The 18,825-nt window shown below is 50.0% G+C and overlaps 1 protein-coding gene across 2 annotated transcripts in view; it reads left to right on the top strand.

Annotated features, from left to right (window-relative positions):
- The window catches only part of ASAP2 (ArfGAP with SH3 domain, ankyrin repeat and PH domain 2), a 1,186,778-nt gene that overhangs the window by 313,013 nt on the left and 854,940 nt on the right, over positions 1–18,825 (top strand). The gene's annotated exons all lie outside the window — the stretch shown is intronic.

The raw sequence follows: 18,825 nt of genomic DNA, 5'->3' as shown, positions 1-18,825 counted from the left end.
GGCAATGTGAACATTTGAGTGGAAATTATTTTCTTTTTCTTTGATGATAACAGGCCCACTTCCTGTGCTTTTCTTCATTGTAGCACAATCCAGTGACTTGCACTTTTGTCACTTGGGGCCATATGTATCATTCTATCGTTTTGCGAATTCCAAATAGCGAATTTTAAGGAATCGCTATTTGGAAATCGCAAAACGGTATGTATGTAAATAATCGCTATTTTTTAGCGATTTCCAATAATTCCTTATTTGCGAATTCGCAAATAAGGAAAACATCCCATTCATTTCTAAGGGCCTCTTGGCCCATAGAAATGAAAGGCAAAATTGCGATTAGCAATTTGCTAATCGCAAATTTTGCGAATTTTCCAGGGTGCAGGGGTGTCTCAAAAACACCCTGCTGCACCCCTGAAAATGACATGTGTGCGCATATGGCGCACATACATGCCAAAGGGCATGTATGAGCGTCACATGGCACCTTTTTGTTTTAAAAAAAATGCTTTTTGAAAAGAATTCGCAATTTACCACCAACTACAAGTTGGTGGTAATTTGCGACCTCTTATTCCAAAATCGCAATTTTTAAATATTTCATACGTTTCATTTTAGAAATCGCATTTTGCAATTTCCTAAATGCTTGTGCAATGTTAAGGAATCGCAAATGTTGCGATTCCTTAACATTTGCGATGCGATAATTTCATACATCGCATTTCACGTTTTTCTTGTCGCAAACGCTGCGAATTTCCGATTCGCAGCGTTTGCGACAAGAAAAACGCTTCATACATATGGCCCTTGGTCACCAGGAAGCTAGTGTGTTCCATTGTGAAGTGTCTACATGCTGTTGCTTCCATTCTCATCACTACTACTTTTGGACGGTGATGCATCAAATAGTCCAGGGCTCCAGTGTATTTTTTTTCTCTTTTCTGCTTTATTTAAATGGAGCCTTATTTATTCTGGTGCATGTTTGGACAGGTCACTGTTGGCTTATTAAATGTAGATAGCTGTGTTCCATTAATTTTCATTTTCTCGTATCTCATACTGGCGTTCATTGTTGCCGTCTATAAAGCAACTCTCTTGCAGGTGTGAGGATGCAGAAAGCAAGGATCTAGGATGTTTGCTTTTTTTGTAAACATGTACTTCAGAAGCTTGGTTCAAGGTATTGGCTGTGGTTTTTTCCTGTAGTAATAATGTGGCTTCTTTTACTAAGTAGATTGTTCTCCACACCCCCACTTCTTCTGTTCTATTTTATACCATTTTAATTGTCACTTTCACTTGTTCTCCTGAATGCCCATATTGTGGAAACTGCTGAAGCAGAGGAGCCGTAATCACATTATATCAAAGTGTGGATCAGGGGTGTGGAATTCAATAAAATATCTACTTGTCCATGGGGCAGGTTGCTTCTTAAATCTACTTGTCCTGTAACAAAACCCACTTGTACTTTTGGTGCCATGTAGTGTGGCAACAAATTATGGCAGCAATCTCATTATATAAGAGCTCTGATATAGCCTCACTGATTATGCCAGGGCTCATACCATAGTAGTATTTCAATACTTTCAATCCCCTTATGTTGCCACTTTTCCGCAGATCTACATACTGAAGCTGAAGGTATTGGTAAGCAATAGTTCCAGGTTTAGAATTCCCTTTTGAGTATGTGCAAACCTATTAACTTGCATGTTTTAAGGGTTTTCATCAACTCTTCTCTAATCTTTTCCTATACTTGGTAATGTTGGAAATTTACTCCTGACCATGGCAGGCGTAAACCTTCTTCCAGAGTTGGGAAAAAAGTGTTTGGAGGGAAAGTGAACTTGTAAACAGATTTTCGCAGGAGCAAATCTACACATGCATATTTACTCATGCTAAAATGCAGTTAACAAATATTTTCTAGGAGTACTATTTTTTTTGTCCTACTTATGTAAGTTCTTAGGAATTCATGAAAGCTGTATTGTTGCACTTAATACAAGTGGTACAAAAGGGGGGGGGGGTGATGGACGGAGCATCTGAATCAATCAAACACTCACACCCAGTCAAAAGATCTGGGTTTAATCCATCACCGTTCTTTAGCCCACTCTGCCACCCCAGTTCAGACATGGCTATATGCAAATCAGTCTGACCCTGTGCCTCATGGGAACAGTCCAGCCCGAACTGCCAAGCCATGTCTTCCCTGGACCGGAAACAAGCTTCCGAGGACCGGTTTCTGGCATTCCAGCCGTCTTCAGCCCGGCGTGCTTGAATCCAGTGGCAAAGTGAGCAAGGGACTCAGATCTGAGCATTGGGGAATTTTAGCCTGCATTAACATGTTTCTAAATGATGCTGCAAAGAAATGGTACCTGAAATTTTACAGTGCTTAAGTGAAATTTTTTTTTACCTGCTTCCATTTTTTTTATGAGCATTTCATTTTGAAAGCAAAGAATCATCAAGTTTGCTTTCAAGCTTCTGCAGATATTTGTATCAAATCAGAGAGCATTCTGGGAGTATTATACACGGCCTCTATTGCTAAACTTTGTAAATGTGTTTACACATTTCTATACTTGAACCACAGTCAGTAGTGCAGTAGTGCGGTCCTAGCTTACAACATTTACTTAGAGCGCTTACCCCAATAATAAAGGCTTTCAATCAATGAACCATAAATACAAGTTTGAACAGTATTAACATATGGACAAAAATATTACCTTAACTGCAAACAGTGTACTTCCCTGATCCATAATGTGGTGTTGTAATCTGGCAGCCAAGGGGTTTGTGCAGCAGCGGGTTGGGCCCAATATGTCCTGGGTGTCAGGCTATAGGAATTCCACATCTCTGCTGGATATGTGTTGGCTGCTCCTTCCTTGGGCATCCAAGTGGGTATTCCTGGCAGAGCTGTCCAACTGGGAATAACATTCCTTAGATTACATATTCTTCATTATAATTGAGCTGATGTTAGGGCTAAAGGAAGACCTACCTTTAAACTTTAGTACCCCCCTATGTATTACTCGAAAAGACTCTTCATTAACCAGGATGGCACCACATTATGCAGGCACATTACTTTAATTTGGTATTATAGTAGGTCAGTTCTCACATGTGATGGTTTGATCTTAGGCTGAAAATTGTCCAGAGGGAGGTTCTATATACAAGGTACATTTCTTGGATCAGTGGAATTGCTTCCCATATATACCCAAAGCAGGTAATCTGTTAGGCTGTGATTTATATTTTTTTAAGGAAATAAAGATGTTTCCATTGGACTTGTCATGAACATGGGGATGTGAAAGTTCTGAGTTATGATTTTCTTGAAATCATTGTGTTTGGATGGAAGGCAGACACGCAGATGTTCATTTTTGTGTCTTTTTTCCCTCTTTCCGCATAAGGTGCGCCTCTTTTGGGGTAAAGAAAGCCTTTTCCTTGATTTCTCTTTCAATATCCTATGCATCTGGGTTTGTTTATAAGTGTCTTTGAGCTTTCAAAGTATTCATACTTGGTAGTGCAGTACCATATGATATCTAAGAATTGCTCACTTGGAATATTGGACCAGATGTATCAACATTAGGAAGTGCAATTTACAATTTGCAATTCTATGTCAGGACCGGAGGCTTCAGATTATGCTTTTCTCTCTTCGCTGTTTATTAACATAACATCGCACAGCAGCCAGAAAAGCATCAAAACTCGAAAATTTTTTAGTATTCCCAACACCGGAATATCAGAAAACATCGTAATAACATTGTTTAATAACTACAAATCCCATGAGATCAACATTAGGCAGTCCTTTTTTAGTATCCATAAGTCCCAATATAAGGCGTCCAACCACCGAACTCCTCCTCTTTCTTCGCTGCTTCGCAGCCAGTTAAGTGCTATTCTCCCTCTCTTGCACATTTTGTGTTTGTTGAGGTTTTGTGTTTTTTCTCATATTCTGTTAGAATTGACTGTTGCTTTGGGGGGTCTGTGTTTTTTTTTTCCCTTCCAGAGCCCCTTCCATCGCGGGGACGCCTTCGCCCCTTACGCGATGTCCCCGTGTATTCCGCGGTGTTGAGTTCGCCGCTAGAGGGCGCCATTGCGTCTCGCCTGCCCGCGCGCAGCTTCCGTCTCGCTGATTGCAGCCGCGCTGGGGAGTCGACATCGCAGGTGCCCCGCTGCCTCCTAACCCTGACGCCCTTTTGGGTTGTACTGTCCTGTGCTTGAACGCCCCGGTGGGGTCTGTACTGGTGGTTGTAACCACGTTGAAGCCTGCGGGCGGTTTTTCAGCACCTTTTCCTACATCAGCTTCCGCTGGGGTGTTCCCCGCTCGAGCGCGCTGGGAGGCGGTGAGACCCGGTCTCTGGAGAGAGGGTCGGCGCGCTGTGAAGGCTGGTGCTGCCTTTTTGATTGCCGGTTCCACCGGCCTACAACCCTTGCTAACCTTCGGTTGGCCCACCCGTGGCTGTCTGTGTACGCCATCGGAACCCTCAGTTTCCAATTTATTCTCTACTGCGTGGTGGACGCCATGGCTGAGGGGTACTATGTCGAGGAGGAGGAGTCACACCAGTACCTCCAAGACGACGACTTCTATGCGGCTGTGGACCAGTCGATTTACCGGTGCGTGCAGGAAATCGTTGGGCCTATGGAGGACAGACTTTCAACCCGCATTGTCGAAGAATGTGCCAAGTTGGCACCGGCCCTAGGGGGGTCACCCGCCAACGATCCTTGCCGGCCTCCGGCGGCCAAGAAGCCACGTGGGGACGCGGATCCCAGTGGTTCACAAGGTGTGGACAAGGACGCCTTCGAGCGCCTACGCGACGCTTTCCTGGCTAAGGCATCCGGGTCGGCCTCCGAGGCGCCTCCGCCTCAGACCCCTTCAACGCCGGCGGACGTTGTCCCGGCCTCCCCGGGGGGTGTTTCCCCCGCGGATACGGACGACGACGACGACGACGAGGACTCCGTGCGGTCATGGCGACCGGCGTCCAATTCGACGGAGTTGCCCAAAGACACTTCAGGCATGCTGGACCCGGACGAAATCATGCACCCGCGGTCGGCCGCTTGGGCGCCTGGTGACAAGGTGGCGCAATTTGTAGCGGGCCGCCTCCGCAAGCCCTTGGAGAAGGAGGCGCGCAGCTGTTTGAGAGGCGAATGTCCCCGCCCGACTTTGGATGGGAAGGTGGCCATGACGCCGGAGCTCGATGGGAAGATGGCCACCTTCATGGCGAAGTTCGTGAAGGACCCCGGAAGGGGATCGACCGTTCCTGGCGCTCCTGCCAGGACAAGCTCTTGGACACCATTGGCCCCCTCACCAAGATCCTCGATATGGCCGAGGAAGCCAAGGTGTCGGGCAGCGCCATTTGCCCGGAAGTACTGTCCAACTGGGCGCAGCGGGCTGTTATCTTCCTGGGGAATGCCAACTGTGCCCTTTCGACCGAACGGCGTCGGTCGCTGCTGATAAAACTGGATCCCAAGTTGGGCGATTTGGCTTCGTCGGAAGCTGGCGCTGTTGCCCAAGGAGGGCTCTTTGGCGAGCCGTTCATAAAAGAACTGGGGAAGTTTGTTTCCACCTTCACCTCCCTGGATAAGGCCCAGTCGACCATCAAGCGGGTCTTCCACCAGCGTTTTTCCCGGGGGGCTAGTCGTGGTAGGGGCATCACGACCGGCCGTGGTGGTCAGCAACAGCCCGGAAAAGGGCGCGGCTCCGGCAGAGGAGGCTACATCTCCTCCGCGAATTACAACAACTTTTACCCCACCAGAGGTCAGCGTTTCGGAGGACGCGGGAACTTCCGGAACGACTCCGGCGCCAACAATTCACACGGTGAGTGTTATCCCTGCGGATCAGGTTGTTATTGGGGGGAGGTTGGCGTGTTTCACCCAGGCGTGGGAGGCTATTACAGCGGACGCATGGGTCCTTCAGACCGTGCGGGGGTTCCGCATAGAGTTTTACGACCAGCCGCGCCAGGTAGAGCCTCCTCGCCCATACCGTTTTCTCAATCGGACGCGCTCTTGATCGACGAAGAAGTCTCGGCGCTGCTGCGCAAGGGGGCTATTTGTCGAACAACGCGCCACCCCCGGGGTTTCCTGAGCAATATTTTTCTTGTGGAAAAGGTGGACGGGGGCAGACGACCAGTCATCAACCTCAGGGAGTTCAATGGCTGGGTGGTGTACAACTACTTCAAGATGGAGGGCATCCATCTTTTGAGGGACGTTTTGCTCCAGAACGACTGGATGGTCCGTCTGGACCTCAAGGATGCGTATCTGGTGGTTCCAATTTACCCCCCGCATCGTCGGTTCCTTCAGTTTTGCTGGAAAGACATGGTGTTCGAGTTCAAGGCCCTTCCGTTCGGTCTTTCCTCGGCCCCTTGGTGCTTTACAAAAATTCTGCACCCGGCCATCGAAACCCTGCGGAGTCAGGGGATTCGGCTGATCGTCTATCTGGACGACATCTTGTTGTTGGGCCAGGACCCGAGCAAGTTGGCAGCTCATCTGTCTCAGACAGTCTCCCTGTTACAAGGTCTGGGGTTTTATTGTCAACAGGAAGAAGTCGGTTTTCACCCCTGCCCAGCAAATGGTGTTCCTGGGCTTTGTGGTGGACTCGATGACATCGACTCTCAGTTTGCCGTCCAGAAAGATGGCCAAAATCAAGCATGTGCTTCGGCAAACTATCTCCAAATCGCACACCTCCCTCCGGCAGGTGGCCAGAGTAGTAGGCCTCCTCTCATCGTCCATTCAGGCGATATTCCCGGGCCCTCTTCACTATCGGGCTCTTCAGCGATTGAAAGCGCATCATTTGCGCAGAGGGCTCTCCTACGACCGCTTGATTCCCCTGTCGGTGGAGGTCAAAGAGGAAATGTCTTGGTGGCTCGCCCACATGGAGGCGTGGAACGGTCGCGCGATTTTCGGGTCCGTTCCAGACTTGGTGATCGAGTCCGACGCCAGCAGGTCTGGCTGGGGCGCCCGCTGCGGGGATTTTTTCCACAGGCGGCGCTTGGTCGTCCGACGAACAGCGACTTCACATCAACTGCTTGGAACTTCTAGCAGGTTCGTTCGCCGTCCGTTGCTGGACGAGGGACTCCGTGAAGTCATGCGTCCTTCTGCGGATGGACAACGTCTCAGCGGTTCGGTATGTGAACCACTTAGGGGGTCCGCGATCAGGAGCCCTTGCGGACCTGGCGAAAAACTTTTGGGATTATTGTCTCGCCCATCAAGTCTCGGTTACGGCAGAATACCTGCCGGGTCGGGCCAATCAGGTGGCGGATTGGCACTCGAGATATCTTCGAGACTCCAGCCTGTGGAAGCTGGATGTTCAAGTGTTCCGCTGGCTGGCGGCATGCTGGGGACCGTTTTTCATAGACCTGTTTGCGTCCCGTCTGGACTTCCAGCTCCCGAGGTTCTTCAGCTGGAGACCGGACCCCTCGGCGGAGGCGACGGATGCGTTCCTCCAAGACTGGAGTCAGGAACGGCCGTATGCCGTCCCGCCTTTCTCCATGATAGTACGGGCCGCGGCCCAGGTTCGCCATCAGATGGCGGACGTGGTGATGGTGACGCCCGTGTGGAGGTCGCAAGTGTGGTTTCCAGTTCTGCTGGAACTTTCCTGGGATTCTCCAATCCTACTCCCCCGGCTTCCTCGTCTTATCCTCAATCCAGACGGGGTCCCTCACCATCTCCTCCAGGGTTCTCTCCGCCTCATGGCATGGAGGCTTTCAGGCGACGTTGGTCGCTCCCTGGCCTTTCGAACTCAGCTCAGCACTTTTTGTCCAAGGCCTGGCCAGGCAGCACTGCCAAGAGGTATAGATCGGCTTGGACCAGGTGGGTTCGTTGGTGTCTTCGACGGGAGTTGGATCCCATGGTCGCAGGCCTCGTTCCTATCCTGAATTTCCTTGCAGAGCTCTCTACCGCCGGCTTAGCATACTGGACGATTAATACGATACGTTCTGCCATATCTGCGGCTCATGTGCAGCTGGATGGAGTGGCGGTCGGGGAACATCCCCTGGTATGCAGGCTCCTTAGGGGAGTGCGTCTGGCTTTACCGCCGGACCCACGGTATTCCGTCCTGTGGGATGTCAACGTGGTGTTGAACCTTTTTCTTTCCTGGCAGCCTAACAAGTATCTTTCCTTAAAGGAACTGTCAGCTAAACTGGCGATGCTCCTGTGCTTAGTGTCTTGTCGCAGGGTGTCTGACGTGCGTGCCCTTGATGTCACGGCGAGAGCGTTCTCCCCGGATGGGGTGACCTTTACCGTGGGCCGACGCACGAAATCGGCTACGAGGTCTATTTCCTATCCGGCATTTGCTGATGCCCCTAAGTTGTGTGTGGTACAGTGTTTGAAGACCTATGAGGATGTCACAACGGAACTTCGCCCTCCGGGCGAACAGCAGTTACTGATTGCGCTGCGCAAACCGCACAAGGCTGTCTCTTCCCCCACTATAGCCCGGTGGGTACGTTGGGTGATGCAGGAAGCTGGTATTGATACGAGGCAGTTCGGAGCTCACTCAGCAAGAGGGGCCATGGCTTCTAAAGCATTTGCCCTTGGGGCACGATTAGAAGACCTCATGCGCGCTGCGGACTGGTCTTCGGATTCCACCTTCAAAAGGTTCTATTTTAAGCCAGTGGTGGATATTGCTAGTTTGGTGGTGGACAAGCTTTAAACAAGCATAATCTGAAGCCTCCGGTCCTGACATAGAATCGAAATTTGCCTAGCTTAGTAACGGTAAGTTTCAATTCTATTAAGGACACGGAGGCGAGGATTATCCCACCCATACCTCCTGCGGAGATCCCGCCCGTACTGGAGTAAGTAATCCGTTTTCCGATTTGCAGTATGGTTACTGTTTTCTTGGGTTGCATGTCGATTGACTTGATGCTCTGCTTTGTTGATTTGCCTTCATGCTTAGCGGGTATGGCTTAGCTCACGCTGTTCTTTTTCCGCCAGGGAATGATGGTGCGAAACGAGATGCTTGAGACTTTGGCCTGACTCGCCACGAAGAAAGAGGAGGAGTTCGGTGGTTGGACGCCTTATATTGGGACTTATGGACACTAAAAAAGGACTGCCTAATGTTGATCTCATGGGATTTGTAGTTATTAAACAATGTTATTACGATGTTTTTCTGATATTCCGGTGTTGGGAATACTAACATTTTTTCGAGTTTTGATGCTTTTCTGGCTGCTGTGCGATGTTATGTTAATAAACAGCGAAGAGAGAAAAGCATAATCCTCGCCTCCGTGTCCTTAATAGAATTATAACTTACCGTTACTAAGCTAGGCAAATTTCGATTCTTACCAAATCACAATTTGGAAATCTCAATTCCTACTGCAAGACAGTTTTATTTTTTAAATTGCGATTCCTAGTGGGTTACAAATTGACCTACCTCATGAATATCAATGAAGTAGGGCGCAGTTTCGACCCAGTAGAAATTGTAGTGATCACAGGGATGGTGGTCTGCTGGGGTCAGCAGACCACCATGTCCTAAGTTACTTTTTAATAAAGCAGGATTTTTTTGTTTTATTAAGAGCAGCCCATTTCCCTCATAGGAAATGAGAGCTCATTTAAAAACTTTGTTTGAGAAAAAGAGGTGGTCTCCTGGACCATGGCCTCCTCCTAAGCAAACATTTCTTTTGTATTCATAAAGTGGAAGGAGTCTCTTGCAGGCTGGTTTCCATTTGCAACTGCTTTACCACTTCGCTTTTGTACTAAGGAAGTATTCATGTTTTGCCACCTGAATGTGACCACAAAACATTAGTATATACATTCCAATTCGTATTTTGAAGATGCACCCAAAACCTGCTCCCCTTCCAAGTGCTGAATCGGTATGTATTCGCAATCCCAAAATGCGATTTGATAAAATGTTAATGAATCGAAATTTGGGACTAATACATACCAAAATGCCTTTTAGTGTTTGCAAACAGCCCGATTCTGTGAATCAGGCCTTTTGCAAACTCAAATAGGTTTGATACATCTGTCCCATTATCTCTTGAATTTATTGCCTGGAAACTCTCATAATGAAGAAAACTGTTTAGGTCCTGGATTTGTATGTAGGGCTGGAGTTGGATCCCCTACTTCCCTCTGATCAAGAATATCTACAATGGATAATGGATGGTGGTTGAGCAGATGGAAAAAATCTTCTAGCCGTTTCTCGATGTTCTTTATCATTCTGTTCTCCTCCAAAACCTCAGAATAGCGGGATGATGACATTAAGGCCACCTCCTGATCTAACCGGACCCAGAAAGCTATGATAGCCTGGGTCGAGGAAGGATCAAGTGAGGGCAGAGGGGAAGGAAACAGGAGGGAAAGGAAGGGGACAGCAGGGAGGGATATCTGGAACGACAAAAGAATAATAATGATCGCACCTCTCTTTAAGGTAAATGACGGAGACAGGAAAATACTCAAAATAGCTGTTCCCTATACCTGTAACGTAAATAAGAGTGGCCCTAAAGATACTTCTCTTCCCCTACTATCTGGTCCTGGATATGTGTATGAAGCGTGTAGGTTCTCCACCTGGAATACACAATCAGCCGTGACCTTAGCGAGGGTAGACCCTTTCCCTTTTACTAATAAAATGCTATTCGATAGTACATACCATGAAAAATCAGATGAATGGCCGAGAACACGTTTCACCATATCAAAGCAAAGACCAAGTCAAGAATTCGAACCAAACAAAAACAAAAGGTGGGGTTACGTCACCCCTTAAAGATATAAGTACAGTACCTGGTCGAAGAACCAACAGGTCTGGATCCTGTAGGAAGGTTTCCACAAGATGTAAGAACCGCCAACAGCGCTACTCCGCAAGAGCCGGTGCAAGAAGGCTCAGCCAACGGAGAGCACGGAAACAGGACAACCCTGTAACGCTACACTACTGACAAGTATCTCTACGCGCCCCCCGCACGAGCCGGTGAAAGAAGGCTCAGCCAACGGGGGCGTGTAATCGCAAAACAGACAACAACACCAGGGGTTCTCCGCACGAGCCGAAGAAAGAAGGCTCAGCCAACGGAGAACCCCCCAGGACTAGAAACACGCCGTTGCTTGGCGTGAAAGGAAACGGAAGTAATGTTCCCCGCACGAGCCGGTGCAAGAAGGCTCAGCCAACGGGGAAACACACGAAAGCGGCAGAAGGAATCAGCGAGGATCAGAACAAGGCACCAAGAAGAACAGGAACTCCAAAAGACGAACCAAATACTCCAACACCGGGTCAGTTACGAAAATATCCGACGCCTTTCATCCGTAGGTTCCGCCCTTATATACTCCTCCCTTGATCCCAGGGTTTCTGGGACATGTAGTTCTGGATAACAGGAATTGTTCATGAAGGTGATTCCGACTCCTGACACATTCACACACACCAACCTCTTTATAATCCCCATGACCAGGTTCAAGGCATGAAGTGGCCAGAGTCAAACCTTTATCCACCACCTCCTTCTGTGGCAGGAAACTATGCCATATCTCGTACTATCTCTACTAATATAAGTACTACTTGATCATTAAATCCTCCAGTGCTGCATCAGCACCAAGTCATGTCTTTTTTCCTGCTTTGTTGCAAACCATAGACTGGCATCGCCTCTTTTGCTGCTCTGACCACACTGTATGCCATTTATTGTTCAGCGGGTGTAGAATATCCTCTATTACAATATCTTCTAACTCTTTCTGAAAAATAAACTCCTTGGGCTTTTTCATGTGGATTGGTTCTAAATCGAAATCTGTTAGATAACATTTTTTTGTTGCCAAACCCATAGACCCTTCGTTACCTTTTCCCATTGTTCAACAAAAAGTTTTAACCTTCCTCCCACTTTTACCCCGGTAAAACCAGAATGTAGCTTCATACTCACCTTGTCTTGAATTAGCATTTTGTCTTCGACCTCTTGAAGATTTAACTCTTCTCCTCCACTCCCTCTTTAGAGATGGAATCGAAATTTGCCTAGCTTACGTAACGGTAAGTTTCAATTCTATTAAGGACACGGAGGCGAGGATTATGCTATATCTTCCTTCGCTTTATTAACATAAAGAAACCACAGCAGCTTAGGAAAAGATATAATAAGAACAAAGAATGCTTTAAACATAAAGCATTGACGTAATGTTCAACAAAAAATCAACAACAACTCCCAAGAGTCTCTTTGTTATAATCATAGTCCACAGTCCTTTGTCACTGTTCATCATCCCTATATAACCGGACTTCCCATCATCTTCCTCCTCTTTCTTCGCGCAGATCACGCTTAAGCCTCATTGGTCCTGTGTAGCACCGTCGTTGCCTGCCAAAAAAGGAACAGCATCAGCGAGGTGGCCCAGGAAAAGGCTACAACAAGGCGAGGAGCATTCAGTGAACAACACAGTACAGACAACGTAAAGGAAAACGCTTTACTTACTGCCATACGGGTGGGTAGAGACACCACCGTAGTCCGGGTGGGATAATCCTCGCCTCCGTGTCCTTAATAGAATTGAAACTTACCGTTACGTAAGCTAGGCAAATTTCGATTCTATGTCAGGACCGGAGGCTTCAGATTATGCTAGTTTAAAGCTTACTTACCACCAACTGAGCTAAATCCACCACCGGCTTAAAATAAAACCTCTTGAAGGTGGAATCCGAGGACCAGTCCGCCGCTCGCATAAGGTCCTCCAGACGAGCACCCACCGAGAATGCCTTAGAGGCCATGGCCCCCCTGGCGGAGTGTGCTCCAAAGAGAGAAGTATTGATGCCCGCTTCTTGCATGACCCAACGCACCCACCTAGCGATAGTGGGGGAGGAGACAGCTTTGTGTGGCTTCCGCAGGGCAATCAACAACTGACGCTCGCCCGGAGGGCGTAGATCCAAGGTCAGGTCCTCATATGCTTTGAGGCATTGCACGACACACAACTTAGGAGTGTCAGTAAAGGCTGGATAAGAAATGGAACGCGATGACGTCTTAGTGCGTCGACCCACCGTAAAAGTAACCCCCTCCGGGGAAGAAATGCGTGCAGAAACATCCAGCGCGCGCACGTCCGAGACGCGCCTACAAGAGACCAGACATAACAACATGACTAATTTCGCCGAAAGCTCCTTCAGAGACAGATAAGAATTCGCTGGCCACGATAGGAACAGGTTCAGGACCAAATTGACGTCCCAAAGGACGGAGTACCTGGGCTCTGGCGGCAGCGCGAGGCGAACCGCTCGCAGAAGCCGGCACACAAAAGGGTGTTCCCCTACCGGATGGCCATCGATGTTATCATGGCCCGCAGAAATCGCCGACCGGATAGCATTGATCGTTCTATACGCCAAACCCTTGTCGGCCAAATGAGCCAGGAAATTCAGCACGGGAACAAGGCCGGCGACCATGGGATCCAAATCCCTTCGTAAACACCAACGCATCCACTTAAGCCAAGCGGATCTGTAACGCTTCGTCGTACTATCGGCCCATGCTTTGGAGAGCAAGTGCTCAGCTGACCCCGAAAGGCCCGGGAGCGTCCAGCGTCTCCTGAGAGCCTCCACGCCACGAGGCGGAGAGTGTTCTGCATGACGAGAGGGTGAGGTTCCCGATCCGGGCTCGTCAGGAGCAGAGGAAACAGGGGGGTAGGATTGGAAAATCCCAGGAAAGTTCCAGAAGAACCGGAAACCATACTTGAGACCTCCACAGCGGTGTAACCAACACCAGGTCCGCACCCTGGCGGCGTATTTGAGCCGCCGTCCGCATGATCATGGAGAACGGGGGAAACGCAAACGGCTGTTCCCGACTCCAATCCTGCAAGAACGCGTCCGTGGCCTCCGCCAGAGGGTCCGGCCTCCAGCTGTAAAACCGCGGCAGCTGGTGGTCGAGACGGGACGCGAAGAGGTCCACCGAGAAGGGGCCCCAAAGGGAGTGTAGCCACCGGAAGACTCCCGGATCCAGTTTCCACTGGCTGGCATCCCTGAGATGTCGAGAGTGCCAATCCGCTACCTGATTGGACTGGCCTGGCAGATACTCCGCCGTCACCGCAATGTGACGAGACAGGCAATAATCCCAGAAGTCCTTCGCTAAATCCGCCAAGGCGCGGGACCGAGGACCTCCCAGGTGGTTCACATATCGGACCGCCGAAACATTGTCCATCCGGAGCAGGACACAAGCCTTGACCGAATCTTTGGTCCAACAGCGAACCGCGAAGGAGCCCGCAAGGAGCTCCAAACAATTGATATGCAACTGTTGTTCTTCTGACGACCAGGCGCCGCCGGTGGAAAAATCCCCGCACCGGGTGCCCCAGCCCGACCTGCTGGCGTCGGACTCTATGATTAAGTCCGGAGCCGACCCGAAGATCGCTCGCCCATTCCATGCCTCCATGTGAGACAGCCACCATGACATCTCCTCCTTCACTTCGTCCGTGAGGGGAACCCACTGATCGGAACACATCCCACGGCGCAAATGCTGCGCTTTCAGGCGCTGAAGAGCCCTGTAGTGCAGCGGGCCTGGGAAAATCGCCTGGATGGAGGACGACAGAAGACCCACCACCTTGGCGACATGGCGCAGTGACGTACGATCCCTCGCGATCGTCTGCCGAAGCAGGTGCCGTATCTTTGCGACCTTCCGGCTCGGTAGGCTCAAGACCGCCTGCACCGAGTCCACCACGAAACCTAAAAAGGTGATCTGCTGAGTGGGAACCAAGACCGACTTGGAGCCGTTGACGACGAACCCCAGTCTCTGAAGCAGGCCGACCGCTTGACGCAGTTGTCCTGCCAGCACCTCCGGGCACTGCCCCATAAGGAGGATGTCGTCTAAGTATACTATCATACGGACCCCCTGGCTTCTGAGAAACTCCACTACCGGGTGAAGGACCTTCGTGAAGCACCACGGGGCCGAAGAAAGGCCGAACGGCAGGGCGGTGAATTCGAACACCCGGCCGTCCCACAGGAATTGTAGGAAACGACGATGAGGGGGGTGGATGGGAACGACCAAGTAGGCATCCTTGAGATCCAGTCGCACCATCCAATCCCGAGGGAGGAGCACGTCCCGAAGGAGGTGGATCCCCTCCATCTTGAAGTGACGGTAGACCAACCACCCATTGAATTCCTTGAGATTGATCACAGGCCTCTTGCCCCCATCCGTCTTGTCTACCAAGAAGACGTTGCTGAGGAACCCATGCGGGTGGCGCGTTGATAGGCGGATGGCTCCCTTGCGCAGCAAGTCCGAGACCTCCCCGTCTATCAATCACGCGTCGGAATCTGAGAAAACCATCGGGCGCGGGGGCCTCACCTGAGTTGGCTGGTCGTGAAACTCTATATGGAAACCTCTCACAGTTTGCAAAACCCAAGCATCGGCAGTGAGCAACTCCCACTCCCCGTAAAAGCTTGCCAGCCGCCCCCCAATCGGAACTTGATCCAAGCAAAGTACACTTACCGGGGGCATTTCCTTGTCCGGACTTCTTTTGGAATCCTCTTCCACCATAGCGTTGTCCCCTCGTGGGGTAGAAATTGGTGTAGTTGGCCGAGGTCTGGTACTGACCTCTTCCGGAGCCTTGTCCACGGTTGTTGGTCTGCTGACCACGGCCGATCGCGCGGCCCCTGCCGCGACCGGCCCCTCCAGAAAAACGCTGGTGAAACACCCTCTTGATGCTGGACTGGGCCTTGTCCAGCGACGTGAACGTGTTCACGAACTTTCCAAGCTCGCGGATGAAAGGTTCACCGAAGAGGCCACCCTGGGCCACGGCACCTGCCTCCGACGAGGCCAGGTCCCCCAGCTTCGGGTCCAGCTTAATAAGGAGCGACCGCCGCCGCTCCGTGGACAGGGCACAGTTGGCGTTGCCCAAGAAGACGATCACCCTCTGGGCCCAGTTGGAGAGCACCTCCGGTGAAATGGCGGTGCCATTCGCTCGAGCCTCCTCCGCCATATCGAGGATCTTCGTGGCGGGCCCGACCGCATCCAACAGCTTGTCCTGGCAGGCCCGCCAGGACCGATCGATCCCCTTCCTGGGGTCCTTCATGAATTTCGCCAGGAAGGTGGCCATCTTGGGGTCCAATTCTGGGGTCATAGCCACCTTCCCCTCCAAAGTAGGCCGAGGGCATTCCCCTCGCAGGCAACCCCTCGCCTCCTTCTCCAGGGGCTTGCGCAGCCGGCCCGCGACAAACTTCGCCACCGTCTCCCCCGGGGCCCAGGCCGCGGATCGGGGGTGGACGATCTCGTCCGGGTCCAGCATGCCCGACTCATCTCGGGGCATCTCCTTTCCCGAAGGCGCCGGGAGCCAAGACCGGGTCGACTCCCCGTCGTCATCCGTGTCCGGAGAGTCGTAGATCGGGGAGGCGGGCGCCGTTGACAGACCGCCCGAAGTGCCAGGGTCCACCAAGGGCGTCGGAGGCACCGCCGTCGCCTTGGCCAGGAAGGCGTCACGAAGACGCTCGAAGGCGCCCTTATCCACGCCTTGGGCCTCCGATGAAGGCTCCTCACCCCGGGGTCTCTTCGGAGCGGGCGGCAACCCGCCGGACGTCCCCGGGAGCTCGGGGGGCGGCGGCACCTGCGCCGCTGCCAGCTTGGCACACTCCTCTACGATGCGGGCCGAAAGGCGATCCTCCATGGGCCCTACCACCTCCGTCACACAACGATAGATGGAGCTGTCCACCGCCTGATAAAACTCATCATCCTGCAGATAGGGGCAGGCCTCCTCATCATACTCCCCTTCCATGTCGGAACCAAGGGCAAATGCGGGGCACCCAAGAGGGCGGCAACCGAGAAAGTTCTCGAATGTGGGCAGGCCCAGCGGCTGCGATCACGTTTTGGGCCAGCTGACGTGGCAGGTGGGCTGCACCAACCCCCAAGCGCGCAGACCCTCCTCGCCGGGACCGGGTCTACGTACCCCTCAAGTGCGCTAGGCCACACACGAATAAAGAGGTGCACAGATCTCGCCCGAAGGCGATTCACGCGGTCAAAACCGCCATACAGACCCCAAAGGGCGTCAATTTGTGAAGTACAGACCCGGAGCACCAGGTGTCAGAGGGGTACGCGAGGGTCGGCCCCTGCGCAAGCAGACCCCACGGCGCGGCTCCTCGCACCGCGGAGGCGCGCCGGAGGGTCGGCGAGGCGACAGGCCGCCCCCTTGCGGTCTATGTACACACCGCACACAAGTGGGAAAAAAGTCGCGTAGGAACGGCAGAACGTTCCCGCAACTAAGGGACTCTGAAAGGAAATAAACCATGCAAGGAGTCCCCAAAGACCGCAAGACATCAAGCACAATAAAAGAAGACAAATAGAAAAGCACTTATCTGGCTGCGGGAGCAGCGAAGAAAGAGGAGGAAGATGATGGGAAGTCCGGTTATATAGGGATGATGAACAGTGACAAAGGACTGTGGACTATGATTATAACAAAGAGACTCTTGGGAGTTGTTGTTGATTTTTTGTTGAACATTACGTCAATGCTTTATGTTTAAAGCATTCTTTGTTCTTATTATATCTTTTCCTAAGCTGCTGTGGTTTCTTTATGTTAATAAAGCGAAGGAAGATATAGCATAATCTGAAGCCTCCGGTCCTGACATAGAATCCTTGATTTGTTCTATAATTTTCACTGCCCTGGATTCTTGCAGAATGGATCTTATAGTATCCACGGCTGAGAGGATTCCTTCTCCTTCTAGCCTTCCCATAAAAACTATTTCCAGCAAATACTCTTCTCAGAAAATGGTGCCTTATCCAAACTTGTTAATGTTTGGACATATTTGCCTATGGTTTTATAACCATACCATCTCCATATAGAAGTCCCTTGGCTTCTTCACTAGACTCAAACACAGCAAAATTTCCCAAATTTGGACTGAAACTTATTAAGACAGTCTTGCGTCTTTCTACCAAAAGATCAGCATTCGCTTTTTCCAGAAAACATATTTCTTGGCGACACCACTCTCCCAAAAGGTGGATGTTCAAATCCGTGCCCTTTGAATAAGCTTCTTCCACCAAATCAAAATGTGTGCCAAAGGACCATGGATAGCCAATGCCTTGTCCTGGCATTGTTTCAACTGTCTTTATAACCCCTTCCTAGGGTCTCTGCCCAGTTTAAAAATATATATTATTAAATTGGGATCTAAATTTGGTGTAACTGTCACCTTATCCTTAATCAAAGGTCTGGGGCTTTCTCTATCATAATATTTCTTTCATCTCTTTCCAATGCTTAATATATCCTGCCACATGTTCTAATGGCCACCAATCTTTGCCCCTTAGGTGTCTTATGTCTTTTGGATCAAATAATTTCCTAGCCAGTGGATCAAATATTGATATTTTTCCTTTCTCTCTCCTTTTATTACTTTCATTACTCTATTAATCTAAATTATCTTTATAATGTAAGTCCTGTATGTATTCATCTACATCTTCACCTGCTGTTCAAATTCCTCAAACTTGTCCTCTTCGTTTGCAGTGCTAGACTGCCCGTCCTGCATGTCGCTCTAGACACCAAATCTTTTTGAGCCGCTTTGGACTCCTTACTTATAGTTCTACAGCATTCTTTATATCCTTTCACTGTTTGAAACACTTCACACCTGGCCCCTATTAACCTTATCCTCTCATTCCGAGATTGAAATATATTCTTCATCTTCCAGGTTTTTGTATTCTCTCTTTTTCTTTAATACTTTCTTCACTTTCTCTTGAACAGCAATCTTCAGTTCTTGTGATACTATTTTCAGTATTACATTTTCCGGCGCCAGATCCCCTGTTGCCTGTTCTCCCATTTTCATATAATTTGTCCTTTTTGCCTTGCACTTAGTTGTTTATTTACCCATTAATGTACAATTTCTTCGTATTTCCTATTTAACTCTAGCGTATGCTAAAAAAAGACAGACTGATATGTACCTGTATCTGCATCGATCTCCAACAAGTGAGTGTGACCAGGCAACCAGCCACTTTGCAAAGAGCCGAAGTGAGAGAGCTTCAATTCCTTTAGAAATATTGCATATTGACAGAAAACGTCATAAGCGAAAGTGATGCGTCACCCACATTAAATATGGCGACTGCA

Source organism: Lissotriton vulgaris, chromosome 6 (genome assembly GCF_964263255.1).
Source record: "Lissotriton vulgaris chromosome 6, aLisVul1.2, whole genome shotgun sequence".
Classification (NCBI taxonomy): Eukaryota; Metazoa; Chordata; class Amphibia; order Caudata; family Salamandridae; genus Lissotriton; species Lissotriton vulgaris.
The sequence above is the reverse complement of the archived record's forward strand: the minus strand, read 5'-3'. Positions and strand labels throughout refer to the sequence as shown.